Source organism: Lissotriton helveticus, chromosome 8 (assembly GCF_964261635.1).
Source record: "Lissotriton helveticus chromosome 8, aLisHel1.1, whole genome shotgun sequence".
NCBI lineage: Eukaryota > Metazoa > Chordata > Amphibia > Caudata > Salamandridae > Lissotriton > Lissotriton helveticus.
The window spans coordinates 590,873,133-590,892,137 of record NC_136069.1 but is presented as its reverse complement, the minus strand read 5'-3'; positions in this window follow the sequence as shown (position 1 = coordinate 590,892,137).

Here is a 19,005-nt window from a genome sequence, read left to right as displayed (position 1 = left end):
GGGCAGTTGATTAAGGGAAGTAAAGACTGTAGCCGGTTGGCAATCAGCTTCGCCAACATTTTAACATCTACATTTATTAAGGGCAGTGGTCTGTAGGAGTCCATTTCGTTATCCGGCTTACCTGGTTTCAGCAGAGTTAATATTATCGCTTTGCGTATGGTTGATGGTAAGATGCCTGGTTCCAGTGCTTCCTTGTAAAGCGAAAGGAGGTGCAGCACAAGTTCCTCAATGTAAGTTTTGTAAAAAGCGGTAGTCAGGCCATCCGACCCTGGGGCTTTTTCCAGCGGAACACTTTTGATCACCTGGGAGATGTCCTCCACTGAAAATGGGAGATCCAAGTAATCTCCAAATCCTTGACTGAACCAGAGCAGTTCCAACAAGTCTAGAAACGGCAGAAGTGCAAGCGGGATGCAGGCCTGAGTGGCAGTATATAGATTTGAGTGGAAGGTGAAGAATTTGTCCACTATGCCAGTTTGGCCTCCAATAACAGTCCGGGTGTTACTTTGCAAATCGGGGATATAAGCCATGGTGCATGAAACATTGCCGCTAAAGTTCTCCCTGGCCTGTCGCCCTCCCTGTACCATCACGCATTAGTATGTTTACCTAGGAACTTAACCTCCAGCTGTGCTTCCTCCTCGAACTCCAACAATTTTTCTTTTAAAAGGTCTAATATCTGGGGATCGTCAGAGGAGTAATACTGTATTTCCAAATTTCTGATTTGAACCTCCAGCAATTCGATCGAGTCCCGGATTGCCTTGAGCACCCCAGACTGACGAGAAATACATTTGCCCCGGATGACCGCTTTGAAGGCCTCCCAAAGAGGGGCTACCGTATCCACCGAACTGTAGTTCAGGGTGAAATAGTTGGTTATGTCCGCCCTGATGTCCTCCTTGAAGGCCTTATCTAGCAGAGCATGTGGTGGAAGCTGCCACTTGAATAGGTGTGGGGGGGAATCAGGGAGAGGTTTTTTTAAAACACTCTCAACCCTTACACCCTATAAACCCAACATCCCGCCCCTTACACACAAATTTAAATTCATTTATGTTAATGAAAATTATTATTTTTTAAAACACTCCCCATCCTTATCCCCTATAAACCCAACATCCCGCTCCTAAAATATTTTTTTGAAAAAACATATACAATTTGCTAAAAATTATGAATACATTTAAAATAATATACTATATTATTACATTTGATATTTTTTAATAACAATATTTTAAAAGTAATATTTTATACAACACAACAAATCGATGTTATTGTCATCGATATTATATACAACAATATTCTTTACTTTCGACATTTAAAATTCATTATTATTTCACAAACATATTCAAAACTCAAAATTTTGTCTACTTACCCTTTGACTTAATGAAAAAGGCCTAATAGAGCACAGGTGCTCCTTGGCTCTATATTCCTTCCTGTAACAAATGTTTCTTAATGCTATCCATAGAATTGCTGACATGATACTTCTGCAATATCTACTGTATTTCAACATTACCGCAATGCACATGATTGGTTAGTTTTTGCTGCATTACTTGCCCAAATATTAATGATGAATTTTTTGCTCTTTGCCTTGCATTGTCAGGATGAGTTCTGACTCAAGACGGTGTAATATGTACAGAAGTTATGATTTGTCTCATTGTGGTCTAAGATTCATGTATAATACACTTTAAATTGTTATATGATCTTGTGTGGATTCTCTTTTGAGGTCTATTCATTGTGTTACTGGTGTGAGTGAGTTGAAGCAAATACTTTACATTTTGCCTCTGATGATAAGTTTGCCTGCTGTGTGCCAAGCTACCATGGGGTGAGCATATGTTGTTGTTGGTGTGCAACTTACTTGCCATGACTAGAGTGGTGGGTTCTGCCTGGCCTTGGTGCATACCGTAGCCAACCAGGAAACCAATTTTTAACATTACTAATCTGCGGTGAGAAAAGGACTTGGTTTGGGTGATAATTGTTGCACTAAAAATCTGCACTTCGACCATTACGTGTTTTCTTCCTGCTTGACTCATTGGTCAATTTTATTGTTTGCTCCTGCTTCATTTCTTACACCTGGGAATCTTGTTGGTTGCACCAGTATTACCTTAGCAGAATGGATGTGTTAATCCTTTATCACAAACTTATGGCATACTTCACTAGGAGTGAGTTGAAAAAGTTCTGCAAGCAGAGGAGGCTAACTGTATCTAGGAGATCCACAAGTCATGTATGCTTTTTACAAGGCAATTTGGGGAAAAGTGTCAACAGAGGACCAGGAGATTGGTAGTTTTGGGGAGGACTCTGAGGAGGACCCCTTTGGAATTCTTAAGAATCCTATGTGGTGGAACCTCCTAGAAGGTTCAGACCCAGAACTCCCAGAGGGCTGTGCCCCTAAAGAGAGTGAGGAAGAAGGAAGAAATGACTGGACTGGGACACCAGCAGAGAAAGATGACCCCATAGATAAAGAGTCCCTTGCTGGGTCTAGTGTGGGAGGTGATAGAGTGAGTAACCTCCAACACCCTGTCCCCTGAGGAGCTCAGAGATAGAAAGAAGAAGAGAGAAATGGAATTTCAGCTGGATAACCTGCTGCAGAAGTGCGAGAGGCTGAGAGAGTCTTGGAGAAGAAAAAGATTTTGTGGGCTCATGACTTTAGCCTCGAGGATCTAGAAACCAAAGCCCATGAGCATAGTTTGAGATTTCTGGTCTTACCGACACTGCAGGTAGAGTCCAGTGGTGGCAGCAATATTTATTCCAGTTTAGAAACACCCACTCAATGCGAGTCACAATTAAGGAATGCCTTCCTATTCATTCCTAAGGGCCTACAGGCCCATAGGAATGAATGGGAGATTGCTTGCGCAATTTGCGAGTACCAAAAGGTACTCGCAAATTGCCCATGCAATTTCAAGGGTGCAAGGGTGTCAAAAGGTCATCCTGTTGCACCCCTGAAATTGCCCTGTGCACACATGTTGCACACACACATGCCCCAAGGGCATGTGTGTGTAACCTACAACTTTGAAAAATGCACTTTAGTGCATTTTTCAAAGTTTTTGTAATTACCAACAAGTTCAACTTGATGGTAATTTGCGCTCCCTAGTACCGAAATCACTATTCATAAGTGGTTCTTGCATTACATTTAAGGAATCGCAAATGGTGATTCCTTAAATGCAATCACAATTTGAGAAGTCACAAATAATTGCAAATTCTCAAATTGTGAGTGCCTTGAACCTTGATGCATTGCAAAAGCCCTTTTTGCATGCGCAAACGGAAGATTTTTGCGAATCGCACCGTTTAAGCTCGCAAAAATGGTTGATGCATGTGCTGGCAAGTTATTGTGAGTGTCTGACTGAAGAGTTGAGGAGGTCTCATGAGGTGTCATTGACAGTTCCACCTAAAACAGGGGACTTTGTGTGAATGGGATGTATGGGAATCGTTTAGTAAACCTTGTGTAGAGAGGTGAACTATACTGATTCAGGTGACCAGAATAGAACAAGGTTGCAGCCTCTAAATGTTCTTTGATGACTAAATTCTATCGATCCTTTTAGAGGGCAGACAATGACATAGTTTAAGACAATTGTGTGAGTGAATACGTACAGAAAAATTGTGAAGGAGGGTGAGACGCTGCGGGGCATGAAGGTGACATCAGAGTATGCCACACTACGAAAGGACAGTTGGTGTAACGCAGCACTGGGATTGGTCTGTAGTCATCAGGAAGTTGTTGTTGGGTAAATATTGTTCATCGTAAAAACTGGATAACCTATAATTGAGTCATGCGATGTTTTAGGGTATTTCAGGATCTTTTTCAGGGGTGATCAGGGAGTTGTTACTTGAGTGGATGAAAAAGCACCACCGAGGATACTCCAGCACACTATATTGTGACAAAGGTAGGGCTCCATGCTATAATTTGTCTTCAAAATTGGCACATAACAACTGTGAAAGAGGGGGGAATTGTCATTTTGTTTTGGTTCATTTTGGTTGAACGTGTTGCACCAGTTGAGAGGAGTGGTGTTTGTGCTGTGACCTTTACCTAGACCAACACAGTTTGAGGTGTTAGATGCGTGGATACGTGCAGAACATGGTAACATAAGAGAGATGTATCAAGGAAAGATGAGGAAAGCTTTGACGTCATGTCAGGAAGCACAATGGTATGCACAGCTTAAGAGATGGAGAATGGATTCTATTTAAGGAGAAAGGCTGTACCCAATGCTGGTCGGAGAGGGGGATTCTCAGAATCGATATAGACAGGGAAAACAAAGTGATAGGAGCGATACTGATGACATGTTGTTGGATGAGTTGTTATTAGAGCGTCTTCCACCTTACAATCCACACTCAGAGTAGGGAAGACGAGAGTTGGAGAATACAAGAAACACAGCGAGTGTGTCAGCATCTCAGACAGGTCCTAGTATGGAAGTTTGAGGAAGGATATCTGCAGGAATAAGGGGGCAGGAAAGTCTGCCTTAGGAGGTTTGGAGTCAACACTGCTTCACTGTTACCGGAAGCTCTTACAATACCAGTCACCATTGGTCCTGTTGTCTCTGTGTATGACCCAAGTTCAGTGGGAAAACGTAGTCAGGGACAGTCCGTTCAGACAGAGGGATTGGGAAGATCAGGGAGCAAGAGCAGGAATGGTCAATCTCTAGTGCCTCTGGAATATGGTGCCCCTTTACCAGCCACTGCTGATCCTTCGGCAATATGCATTGGTTCCTGTACTCTAGGATCCATACCCATGGCGAGCACTAGCTCAGACTTGAGGATGTGGAAACACCAGTGAGGGGACCAGTGGGTGTGACTTCAGAAACAAGTGTAAGTTAGGGAACTGCCGGAAATCAGCATGTTTTAGATGCTACAGACTTAGAGACATGGTTGAGAGATCACAATAACAGTAAGGAAGGTCAGAACAGTACTTCGAGTCAGGGAACAATCAAGGCTGTAATAAAGGCAAAACTATTGGATGTGGTGAAGTTGAAGGCTGAGGTAGATTAGATTATCAGGGGGAATTTACCTTTGGAGAGAACAGACACCAATGAGCCACATGACCTGTTGTTTATAGTGAAGGATGTCACCCGCAAAGCAAGAAGAGCACATGAGCAATTGTCAGAATTAGGTCAGAGGTATGAAGTAGACTTGTCTTGAACTAAATTGCTCCTGGGAAATTATAAGATTAATTATAGTGACCAAAAGCTGGAGGGAAGGAGAGTGATGGGATTGAAAACACACATCCGAGAGTTTTTTTTATAGGAATACGCGCTTGGATTATTCTTGACAAGTGGGAGAAAAGGTGGTCTAAAAGAAACATGCTAGAAAAGTGACAGGGGAAACGCCACCTCCAGGAGGGGGAATACCAGAGGTTGAAGCATATCCACTATGAGAGGTGCCTAGTGGAGGGTATGTGCATGTCGCTTGGAGTAGAGGTGATCAAGCTGCATTCACAAATGATTTTTCTTGGTTGTGGGAGAAATCTGTTGAATGGTACAAGCAAGTTGATCGATTTGTTAAAATCTAAAAAGTGATGTAGATTGACTTAAATACTCTGTTTGAAATTGTGGTTCATAGTAATCTATGATCTGCATGTAACATTGCTATTGATTGACCTGCTGCTGTGCCAGAGAGGGATCCTTTAACACATGGTCCTTTGCCCTTGGTTATGAAAAAGTACGATCAGGTGATTACATGGTTGCAGTCCAAAATAGCCCCTCAAGACATCAATTGGGTTAAGATAGATCGAAAAATCCAGGAGCCTAATGAATCAATGCATGCCTATTACGAGAGACTCTTGCAAGCCTTCAAGCAGTACAGGGGATTAGATACTCTCAACCACTAAGACATGGGATCATTTGTCTCAAAATTTGTGAGAGGATTGAAACCGGAAATCTACGTCATGATCAAGCAAAATTTGATCTGCTAGCAAAATAAGTCTGTGGACAAAATCCTATGGCATACCAGATATTGCAGTGATGAGGTGGATTCCAGGCAAAGAAGAATAAAGGAAGAGCTAATTCTGGTCCAAATGCAAAACTCACAGAAGGGAGAGCAGGTGCAGACAACAGGAGGGACAGTAGGTCTAGATCAAGAGAATGGCCAAGGAGGTGTTCAGTGTACATCAGATGGAGCCGTACAAGGAAGAGGGAGAGGTGTCCCTATATATCCCAAAACGGGGATAGATATTGCTGCACTGAAAAAGACAACTGCCAGTGTTTTAGTCACAAAATCGGGCATTGGAAGGGCAAGTGTCGCTCAAATCCAGAGAATCAGGTGCAGGAGAGAGCACTCATGCAAGTGACAGAGACGGTAAATCAGTTATCAATGGTGACAAGGCCAAGATCCGATAATGTGGGAGGGAATCCCAATCAGTTAGTGCAAGAGCTGCAACCTCCGAGAATCTCACAGAACAATTGAACATACCATCAGATGCCCTTTATGGAAGTGTTAGATGGGTTAATCTAGACCCATCCCAATGACGGTGCTGGGGGTGGAAGAAGACTCTTCAGTCCATATGTAGAGGCAGATGTAGATGGTCATCCCATTACATTCTTGGTTGCTACTGGTGCTACTGGTTCTACTCTAAGATCTGCAGCAGTGCCAAACCAACAAAGTTGTAGAAGTTCCCAACAAAAGAATGACAAACCCTTTGACGGAAGAGGTGCTGGTGAAAATTGGAACCTTCCAGGACCAACACCAGTTTGTGGTTTGTGATTCAAGTCCAGCCTGTTTATTAGGGTGTGACCTATTGTGTACATTGAATTGTACCATGTATTGTTTGCTGAAAGGATTCTAGTTACAGACTAATGATAATGACATTGTTTTCAAAGTAGCAAATCAAAATCGTTGCGTAGACATGTTTCCTTTGTTGGCAGTTGAGGACATGTCTCTGCACATGAGAGACACATTGTGTCCAGGGGTATCAGACTTCACAAGGGTGGAAATCAGACTGATTCGATGAGAGCCAGTCGGCATACAGATCAAGCCTATTGCAGAATTTCTGAGAACACCTCAGTTCAACCCGATACTGGAAACTGTGGCAGGGATCACACCTTTGATTGAGTCCATGATTGCACAGGGCATACTGAAAAAGATCATAGGAAGTCTGTGCGATTCGCCCATCATGGGATTGCAGAAACCAAGTACAAAGTACTGCAGAAATGTGAATAACATTGTCATTCCCTGTTGTCCTTTGGTACCGAATCCATCTGTGATCCTATTTCAGATTCCTTGTGAAGCTGTCTGATTCACAGTGATTGACCTTTGCCAGGCATGCTTCTCCATCCCACTGCATGAGGAAAGCCAATGTTTATTTGCTTTCCATCTGGAGAATCGTGTCTTAACATGGTGTTGTATCCCTCAAGGCTATACTGAAAGTCCATCCATCTTCAATCAGGTCTTGAAGTAGAACGTTGAGAGCTTGATTATCCCCTAAAACTCAGTGCTACTTCAATATATTGATGACATCCTTATTGCATCAGAAACACAAGAGGAGGCTTGCAGGGACGATAATATTATTTTGGAATGATGGGGTCCTTGCATACAAATAACTTGCCAAGAGCAGGGATAAACATCTATATATTTGAAAACATACTTGGGCAATGAACAGTTAACATGAATCTGTGGGCATACAATAATTCTAACTAACTTATAGCATGACAATAAGATCAAAGATAAACTAATAACCAGATTTTTTTTTTACAAAATATATACTTAAAATTTAGAATATTTTGTATACATGTTAAAAAAGGATAGATATTAGAATAAAAAAAGTCATTAGGATATGTTAGACATTTATTTAAAGATTGTCCTTGTGATTGATCAATTCATGGGTCACTACAAGTATAACATTTGATAGAATCATTTAGTATACATAAAGTTTAAAAGGACAACATGTTCATTCAGCACTTCTTTTGTTGTACAAAGCTGGAAACAGAATACCATGTGTAATCCATTCATACTTAAACAAAGGCATAAATCATATTGTGTATGGCTTGACGATACAGTAACTGACGGTGTAATAAAACTATGTGCATTTCGGTAACAATGCCTACATCAGGAAGCCATCAAATCAAATATCTGAAGGCACGTGGATGTGGCCACAATATGGCTAATATGATATGTTGAGCCCCTATAGAAATAGCGATGATCATACATTAAAGAGGTCACTGCCGTCATAGAATAGTAGGATACATGGTGCAGGGAAAAGATGAAAAGGAAATGGATCCCTAAATGACCCGGTCAAGGGTAAATGTATGTGGAGAAAACTGCTCCGGAAGATTTAAGAGTAATCCGGACAGATCCAATGTGAAAAAAATACAAGCAGCGGCTACAAAACTGATACGTTGAAATTAGGTGTCTTTAATAGACGCCATCTATCAACACATGTGCAACCTCCTTATTGCATCAGAAATACAAGAGGCTTGCAGGGACGATATTATTGCCTCACTGAATCACCTGGCTGACAATGGACATAAGGTGTATCTGAGCAAACTTTAGTCCTGTCTGACTGAAGTTCAGTACTTGGGTCATCAAATTGAGAAAGGCAAGACATAGGTGTCACCAGAATGAGTGAAAATGAATCCACCCACTATTCAGAAAGAGCTCAGCATGTTTTTTTGGGAAAGGTTGGCTACTGTCAAAAATGGATCCCAATTTTCTGTTTGATGGCAAAGCCTTTACAGATGTTGACCCACAAAGATGTGAGTAATCCAGTACCTTGGGATAACAATTGCTTACTTGCCTTCCTGGAGCTGAGAGAGTGTCTTTGTCATGCTCCAGCTTTAGGAATGCTGGATCACAACAAAGATTTTTTGCTGTTCTGTCATGAAAGGGAAGGTTGTGCTCTTTCAATACTCACTCAGACATATGGAGGTGCCCATGGACCAGTGGCCACTTTCTCAGCTACATTAGATCCTATGGCCTCAGCATTGCCCGGATGTCTCAAATGCATTGCTGTATCATCCACTTACTGTATATGTATCACACGCAGTTGAACTCCTGATGACGAGTACCAAGACACAGCATTTGACCAATACCACACTAACACGGTATGAACAAATTATGCTTGCAGCAGAAAATGTAACTTTAAAGCGCTGTTCTGTGCTAAAGCCAGATACCTTTTTGCCTGTTTCAGATGGGGTAGTTTGTGAAAACCATGACTGTCTGGATGTTACTGAGCTTTGCGCCAAACCGAGACCTGACATTATTGATGAACCATTGTCTGATCCCGATCAAGTCCTTTTTGTCGCTGGTTCATGTCTGAGGGACAATGAAGGTAATCTGAGAGAAGCATTTGCTGTCTGTACCATCTCTGGAGTTATGGAAGCTGCTTGTTTACAGGTATAACACTCCTCACAAGTGACTTAGATTATTACCTTGACCTATGCAGATCCGAGTCTCCATCAATACTGATAGTCAGTACTGTTTCAGTGTAGTTCAGGAAGTCAGACAGCTATGGTCACAGAGAGGGCTCTTAACATCATCAGGCTCTCCCATTAGAAATGGGAAATGTGTGTGACAGTTGTTGGAAGCATTATAGTTGCCAAAGGAAACCGATACGCTGATGAAGTTGCTTGTATTTGTGCCACACAGTCATGCATTTTGAATGGGGAATATATTGGCAAGAGTACAGAGAAAAACAAACTCAACATGATGTTAGTCATTGCAGACACATGGGATGAAGTTAGGCAGTTACAATTGTAAGGAACAGATAAGGAACAGGCAGGTTAGATCAGAGCCGATTGTGAGAAGGGAGAAGATGACTTTTGGGTTTCAAGTGATGGTAAGGCAATGTTACCGGATTGTTTGCTGAATCTAACGGAAAGACAGATTCATGGAGCCGCTCATATAAAGAGAGAGACAATGGTGAGATTTTTCAGGAAGACTTGGTTTAATTGGAGATTCCGTGTGATTGCAGAAGCAGTGTTTCATCGATGTGTTTTTTGTCAACAAATGAATGCTGGAAAGAAAACTGTTGGTGCCTTGAGCCACATTGGGAGATTGGGGGACCTTTCATGCGGATCCAGTTCAACTCCGTTAAAATGCCTTTATGTATTGGATTGAGATACATTGTGGTTGTTCTGGGCATCTTTTCTCAGTGGGTGAAAGCTTATCCCACCAGAAGGTGTGATAGTCTCACAGTAGCAAAGTTATTATTGAGGTAACTTATACCCCGCTTTAGTTTTCCAACTACATAAAGGAACACTTTTTCACAGCGAGATCATGAAGCTGTTGTGCACTGCCTTAAGTGTGGATCAGAGACTGCATTGTAGTTACAGGCCAGAGGCATCAGGCATTGTGGAGCAGATCAATGGGACACTAAAGGTGAGGCTGGCAAAAGCGTGTGCTTTGACATCTTGAAATTGCCCAATGTGTTACCCTTCGTTCTAATGAACTTGCGCAGCTTCCTGATAGAAGAACTGGGTTATCTTTGCACACGCTCCTCATGGAACAGGGTTTTACGCTTACCTGCTGTGCTGTCTACAGCTTTGATAAACATACCATATGACTTAATCCTTGACTACTGCAGAGGATTGGCTAATGTGGTTTGCTCTGTGTCTCATCCGGTTGGAGCTGCGACTGCACTGACATCGAAAGTCCTCTGTTATAACCTGAGCCCCAGAGATTGGGTACTGGTCCGAAAGCATGTAAGAAAGAACTGTCTTGACTCAAGGTGACGTGGACCATACCAGTTTATATTGGTGTGAAGTAAGGAGAAATACTGAAATGGGTGCATGCTTCACATACCAGAACTAACTTAAGACAAAATCCTGAACTTAATACCATTTTGGTATTCACAGAAGGCACCTACTCATTTTGGTATTCACAGATGGCTCTTACTCATTTCGGTATTCACATTAGGAGTCCTAACTTTAGGACTCCTAACTGCCTTCTGTGAATACCGAAAGTCTGAAAGTTAGGATTTGTCTCAGTTTAGGAGTAGTAAAGTTAAGACTCCTAACTTTAGGACTCCTAAATGCCTTCTGTGAATACCGAAACTCTTAAATTTAGGATTCCTAACTTTAGGACTCCGAAAGGCCTTCTGTGAATACCAAAAGTCTTAAAGTTAGGATTTTTCTCAGTTTAGGAGTAGTAAAGTTAGGACTCCTAACTTTAGGACTCCTAAACTGAGAAAAATCCTAACTTTAAGACTTAGTTAGTTCTGTGAATCGGGCCCACTGATTTTGGAAGACATCGATTTCTAGAGCTTTGGAAAGCAGCCACCGCCTCTGGAGATTGCAGCATTCAAAGCTGAACTGTTACAGTGAGTTATGGATTAGATTGGCTCTGATCTCATAAGGGATGTAAATTGAACTTTAAACTGGAAATGATATCTTACGTAAAAGAAGATAATCTAGGCCCGAGTAGAAGAAGAGTAAATAGAGCGATGATACCTAGTTTAGTTGTAGTTTTGAATGACATCAAGATTAGAAGGTTATATACCATAGTGGATAAGTTGTCGGTCAATACAGCTCAGTCATTAGTGCTTGTAGACCGAGAGATGGTTTTGATAAGGGCTATGGAGATGTAGAACCACCTTGCTTTTGGCAAAAGAGGGCGGAGTCTGTAGGGTGTTGAAGGTCCAACAGTGTTGCACTTACATTCCTGACAATATTAATTTGAGGAAATATATAAGTAACATCACTGAGATACACCATGAGATGCATGACTTGGCAACTGACTGAATTTGGAATAAGATTGGAAAGGAATTTCAAAAAGTTTGAAGTTGTTTTGCTAACCTGGCAAAGGAAATACTTGGATATATCTTGAAGCCAGTAATAATAGTTGTGGTCTGTGTTATCATCTTGTTATGTACGGTAAGGTGTACAAATGGCATACGTCGAGGCAATGGGAGAATTCCATTAGAGAGAGAGAATAAAGGGTGGAAAGAATACAGGACAGTCATTATGAGAATCCTAAGTGGTTCATACAGAGGAGACTAGCTACAGCATCTGTTTAGATCGGTCTACCCTAGAGGGAATAAGAGGGTTTGTGAATGGCCCTTAGTCTTCATTGGGAAGCAAGATAATACAAGTAGCTTTTTCCTCAATATTACCTGAGGATATTAGGGAAATGTATGCAAAAGAACGGGCTGCCAAACGAACTTCTGCCTTGTACAGGAACCAAGCGTGAGAGACTAACATGGTATTCCACATGTCACTCCCCTACGTGGTAAGCTACAAGTGAAGGCTCAATATTCCACGAATCCAGAAGTGAAGAATGTTTTAAAGCATTACAAAACCAACTACAAAATCAGAGATCCTTATCTTTCACCATTGAACACTCTTATTTTTCCCATTTTAAAACCAAATGGATCCTACAGAATAATTTTAGATTATAGAAATTAAAACACACACATGCAAATATACACAGTTTAAAATGCTCACAACATGGGTTTAATGACTAACCTAACATGGAACAATAACAATACAACTCTGGACATTTCCAATGGGGCTTTAAGTCAAAACATAGTGCCTGAAAGTAAGGATCTAACCACCTTCAGCTTAGATGAAGTTCAATATTCCTTCAAAACGTTACCCATGTGATATAAGATTATCCCTTGCCAATTCTAAGTACATATAATGGAAATCTTACAACCAGACCCTAATCTGGATACTTTTTTGAATACAGCAAATTTTGATATCATGTCTGGTCTACCTAATTATCAAAAAGCATCTCTTCTTAATTGGTGTATTGTTATGATGACATCTATTAACACAATGCAAAATTCTATATTACTGTGTGAAGGATTGACAGAAAAGTATTCATACACACGTATTACATTATTTTATTCTATTTTAGATATATTTACCTTTGAAACAGAATACCGAGAATTACGTCAACTAGTTTCATTTAATTCAATTACACCATTCTCAGATGTACAAGCCAGGGAGGTCATAAACTCCCAAAGCTGGACTTCATTTTGAGCATGTTCATTTAGCCTGTCTGACTTTAGCCCACATTCAGTATGTCACAATTTTTTATAGAACTTCTGAAAGTGTCAATTCATCATACCAATGACACTGGAAGTGACACAAGTCTGCCACAAGATACATGATCTCTATGTTTCATGGTCTGACAGTGGATGTGTAAACAAAACATATAGCCCAAGTTGAAGTATTTTCATAATGAGCATCCACCCCTCACAGATTACTCTAAAACACTCTCTTAAAAATATTTCCATCCTTTAAAGGTTTCCCTCAGGCTCTATTTGCCACCTCCTTCTTTATAGTGTGTACCATGAACAACTTGAAAATGATCTCCGTACCTCTGCCAAAACGGAGCACAATATGCAAGTTTAGCTGACTATCCTTTCTTCAAACCATAACTTACTTTTAGCTACTACTTTTGTGATCCTCCATCACGTTTAGGTTAATCCTCTCCAAACAATCAGGGTTTATTCTTATTCTCCATTCAGTCTGCCACAGTTTATTTGTAGCTACACTCTCTGATTGTGCTTCACTGTGCATTAATCATTATACCTTGCAGGGGCTAATGGTGCATCAAATCCTTGTCCCAACACACAACAAAATCTGTGCATCCATCAAATTGTAGTGGAGTGATCTTGACTGCAGTAATAAATGTACAAAAGACATCATTATCATGGTTGGAAATGTTAGTGAATTCCCTGATACATGCAATTACAACAAAGAGAATTTTCCTAACAAATGGAAAGCACCCTAGACGGCCTGAGCACCATACAATAATGTACTATTGGTGGATTATACAAATCAATCAGCAGTTTAAATTGTATAATTTATTATTAGTTTCAATATACACCACCTGTGTAGAAACCTCTATATTGTTAATTATTATAGGTCCCCATTGGTCATAAATTGTTCCAATCAATTTTTGATTGCCCTTTGAATGGAATTCTTCCACCTAAATCACAAATTATATCTGTTGCTTGCTGGTGACTTTAATGCTAACATATAGTGAATCTCTGAGGGTTATGTAGACATTTTTATGTTGTTCTGGAAAGTAAATAACAATTTATTCTGGAGGTGCTGTATTTTATAAATTGAACGTAAGTCGCAAGTCACAATTGTTTGCTCATGTTGTTTTTCTGCTTAAAATAATTTTAATGGGCATACTGAAGGAGATTCACCACCACCCAACTTTTAGGAGATGTGCAACTGAAAAGTATTATTTTTTTAATGCTGTATTAAATATAGATGATTAGTTGAGGACACTGAATTTGCAACACAATGTGTTAGAAGTGATCATGAAGCATTAGTGTGTCATTCAATATGGGATTATGTGAAAATTATAAATCAAGATGGGATGCTGCAGAGCATTAAAAAGACTATACTCATATTTCTAGAAGGATGAATATTAAAAGTGCCTGAATGCACATTATTAGAAGGGAAATCCCAAGACACATCTCAAATGAAAGTACAATTCATTTCGGGGATCCATCTTATGCTGATGAAACATGAAGTACATTTAGACACAGTGAAAGCAACTAGGCCAGCAAAAGTTTTAAAGCGAATGACCATAGACATGCTGTCTTTGGCTTTAAAGGAATACAGAGTTGCCAAGGCAGTCTTAGTGGTTCACTTAAAAAAACAGCCAATGACCAACTTTCAAGGGTTCGCTAGAAATAAAGAAATTAGATCACACTTTGGATGACTGCAAGTTGCTCTGAGAGACTTCAGTCGATATGAACCTTGACATATTTTGGAACCTGCTAGGAGTCACGGGCAAGCAGGGGTCACTGGGCCCCATTTGAAGTAGTTTATGGGCTTTTACCTCTGTTGTCCATGGGCCCAACCTCCTACAGCCCTACAAACTGAACCGCTTTCAGGACTTGACCCTAAGTGGTAACAAGCCAAACTGTCCAAGACTTACCATGGTGGTAGAGAGGGGGCAGAGACTCAGAACTCAACTGGTATGCAACAGACTTAATATTTACTGTCAGACTGACTGCTTCTTTTTTGCGAAAACAATAAATAAATGAATGCACGCCAGAACACAATACTACACACATAAATAGTGAAGGCATATAATGCAACATATTTATTACTAGTAGTTGTAACAGAAACTTATCAGGTTTAATTCATGGTATTGGCTCAGTATTGAATCTGCAAGCTGCTTCCCAGGTTCTATGACATGTAGGTAAGGCCTTACAACAGTTCCCAACTTTACATGGCATTGGTCATCCGTTGATGGTGTGGTCATGTTGAGTGACTTTATATCTGTCAGTGATCACTGTGGCAAAGTCTGGGGCAGATGACGGTACAGCCAGGTCTCAGTGAGAAAGACAATGCCAGGTCCCAAAATTCAGTTGAATGGTTGCTTAGTAAGCATGGGTTGAGAAGGGTGCATGGGAGTTTGTGTTTTGTACAGGTCTGTGATGTGTTTGGGGTGGGACTGGTCCGTTGGCTGGTTTATGTGCAGTGGCAGGTGAAGCGGCAGTGGATGCAGGTAAAACGTCCTACCATGGAGATTGGGTTGATGCGATGCAGTGTTTGTTGCGGAGTCTGGGGTCAAGGGTGTAGAGCTCAGAGATGGTGCATTTTCAGGTGGTGGGAGAGCCTGGGGCATTGGTGCTGGGTGCGGTCCAGCTGCAGAAGGGGCAGATGGGTTTGCCTTTGGTGTGCCATTGGAGTGGCAGTGGTGGGCCTGGTGCACACGTCCACTGCTTGGTCACACTGCAGCCTGCAATAGGTAGGGCCTGGGGTGGGGGGGGGGCTTCTGTTGGCGGGAAGACGGTGAGGGGAAATCCACTCAGAAAAACTCTGGCAGCTGCGGTGTCACTGAATCTGCCTGGAACAAGCAGAAACTGAAGTTCACAGGCAAGTGGCAAGCTAGGTCACCAAGTGACTACTGATGTGGTTGCACCCCGGTCTACATTAAGTAGGTCCTTGGGTGGGTAGGGCTTCTGTTGGCTTCTCACTGGAGAACAGTGAGTGGGAAATCCCAGCGGTAAAAATCCGGGCAGTTGCGGTGTCATTGGATCAGTCTGGAACAAGCAGGAATTGGAGGTGACAGGCAAGTTGGAAGCTAGGTGTCCAGGTGCCTAACTATTGGTTTGCTTATTTACTGGAATGATTAGTAATTCAAAATATAATCCTTTGAACCATCAGATGCGATTATTGGTTCTTATTGTGAAGTCCCATTGTATTCACAAGCTAGAAATGTATTGTTTATTTATTTTTACATAGCGCAAACTAGACCCAAAGGTATCTGAGCGTTTTACAGAATAAGCACAACAACAATAACATGAGGTACATTGAGAATTGAAAAAAATATATAGTAACTGTAAAATGGGCAAATGGTATACAATGGGATATATAGGCAAAATAGTAGCAAGTGCCCGAGTTACATTAAGTGAAAAAAAAAGATATATATCAACATTGTAAAAAAAAAGAATCCGATAGGCATGTGAGGATGTAAAGTTCTGAGGTATACAGTAGGGAGTTGCAAGGGTATGAAGAGTAGGTGCACAGTATTTCCCTGAGGTAGTGAACAAGCATGACAACATAACACTTAAGATCATGAAACTTATACTTTAAAGAGCAAGCACAGCAGCAGTAACTAGAGGTAGACAGAGAAAATAAAAATAAGTGCTAAAGGGAAAAAATGAGTAGAAAAAATAGCGTGGGTATGTTAGCAAGAAGCATCCAGAACCAGAATTACATAATGTGTGAGTGTAAATACATAGCGACAAGAAATCAAAGAAGAATACAAATGATGGAGTACATAAAAGTTCTGAGGTATTTGAGGAAATGAGATATAAAGATGGGGAAAGTCTAAGCACAGATTTTCCCAAGGTAGTTATGTATAGATTTACGTGAGGAGTGTGGTGTAACATACGCCCAGGACTCAGGCAAATTATGAAGTGGCAGGGGGCAGTGGACAGATGGAGGGTGGGGTCTAAACAGAGAGCGGGGACGTGGTCAAGTCCTCAGTGAGAGAAGAATCTGTTGGAGAAAATTATTTTTGCTTTTTTCCTGAAGATGGGATGCATCTGATCTAAATAGGGAGGAGGTTCCAAATGTTTGGCACCATTCTAGAGAAAGATCCGTTTCTAGGTTTTCTTTTTCTTGAATTGTTGTGGCTTGAGAAGTAAGGTGCTCATACTTCTGGAGGATATGTTTCCACCTGAAAGGGTTAGTTTCTGGGACAGGTAGGAAGGGGTTTTATGGTGCAACGCTTTATGGGTCAGGCAAGCAATTTTGGAGCAATAACATCATCTTCTATGGCAGATACATAGATGATATTCTAATGATTTGGAATAGAGGGACAACAGAATTGATGGCCTACTTTGACTATCTGAACCAGATTAGATTCAATATAAAGATGACTATGACCTATTCTAATGAAACCATTGATTTCTTGGACCTAAGACTATATGTTAAGGGAAGCAAGATTGAAAGTGATATTTTCAAAAAAGCAGCAGCATGTAACAGTATTTTACACGCTGGAAGTGCACATCCTAGGGGTACAATAAATGCCATACCCTATGGATAAATGATAAGAGCTTGCCGCAATTGCAGCGAAGAAAGAAACTTTCAAACACACATCAAGGCAATGAAAAATGGTTTTAGAAAGAGAGGATATACAAATGAGTGCCTGGTTAAGGCAGAATCAAGGGTCAAAATGGAGGATCGGAAGACCACTTTGAAGACCAGTGTCAAGAAGAATAAGAGCGAAGATAATAAAAGAAATGAAATCATGTTCCTAACAGAGTACAATGTGCATAGTGACCATGTGTATAACATTTTACGTAAGAACTTGCACTTGATTGCATCAGGTCAGATGCCACTAGGTACGATTTCCAAAAAATCTAAAGTTGTGTACAAGAGGGGCGAAAATCTGAAAAAAATACTTTGTCCCAGCTATGAGAAAGAGAGAAAAAAGGAGTTGAGCAATACATCATGGTTACCTAATAAGTCAGCTGGATTTTATGTCTGTTGCTCGTGTGTCACTTACCAATCCGGTCTCAATAAAAAAACAAAATTCAAATACAATACTTGGAGGGAATATGTCATCTGAACATTTATCAATTGTAATACCACATATACTGTATATGCTTTAGGATGTGCCTGCAACAAAGTCTATATAGGCATCAGCATTAGATGTTTGAAAATCAGAATACAAGAACACATTAGGGCCATCAAAAATAAAGATGAAAGATACCCGGTGGCTGTTCACATACAGGAACATCATCCCACAGAGAGGAACATTTGGTTCCATGCCCTATAACACATACAGACCCCCTTAAGGGGTGGGGACAGGGAATTGGCACTAAGAAAAGCGGAGGCAGGATGGATCTGTAGATTGAGGACCACGACTCTAGGGTTGAACACTAACAATGAGTTGCATCATTTTCTGTAAGAATGTTTAGTAGGTGATAACGATGCACATTAGAACTATTGTGCTTGATGCCACCTCTTGTTCCATGTATAGTCACTGTGTCAGAATGACCAACTGCCCTTTACTCGATGGTCTGTTGAAAAATGAGATCTATTTCCTTATATAGTCACTATGTCAGAATGACCAACTGTCCTTTATTCGACGGTCTGTTGAAAAATGAGATCTATTTCCTTGTACAGTCACTATGTCAGAATGACCAAATGTCCTTTTAATCAATGGTCTGTTGAGATCTATTTTTGGCAAGCTGTAAATGGCCATATTGTGTTCTTTTGTAATGTAAATCCCATGATTCATGATATTCACCTTTGTGACTACCAAATCTCATGTGCTTTTCCTTTTGATGAATTGCCAATTATGGATATATGGCTGTTAACCTGGAGTGATTTAATAATATTCAGTTTTATAATTCATCGTAATAAGACAATAATATTTCCTAATACATTGAAAACCATTTAGGCTTTTTAAATATAAATTATACATAAAATAATGTTAAATAGAATATCGCATTCATTTCAAATATGGGAAAGCAAGGAATATATAGTGAACAATAAATAATGCCCTTGATTTGTCAGCCTTCGGATATTTCAAAACGGCGCTGATATAGGGAAATACTGTGCCTTAAATTTCTTTAACTTATCGAGTTGTGAAATACAAAAAGATAAACCA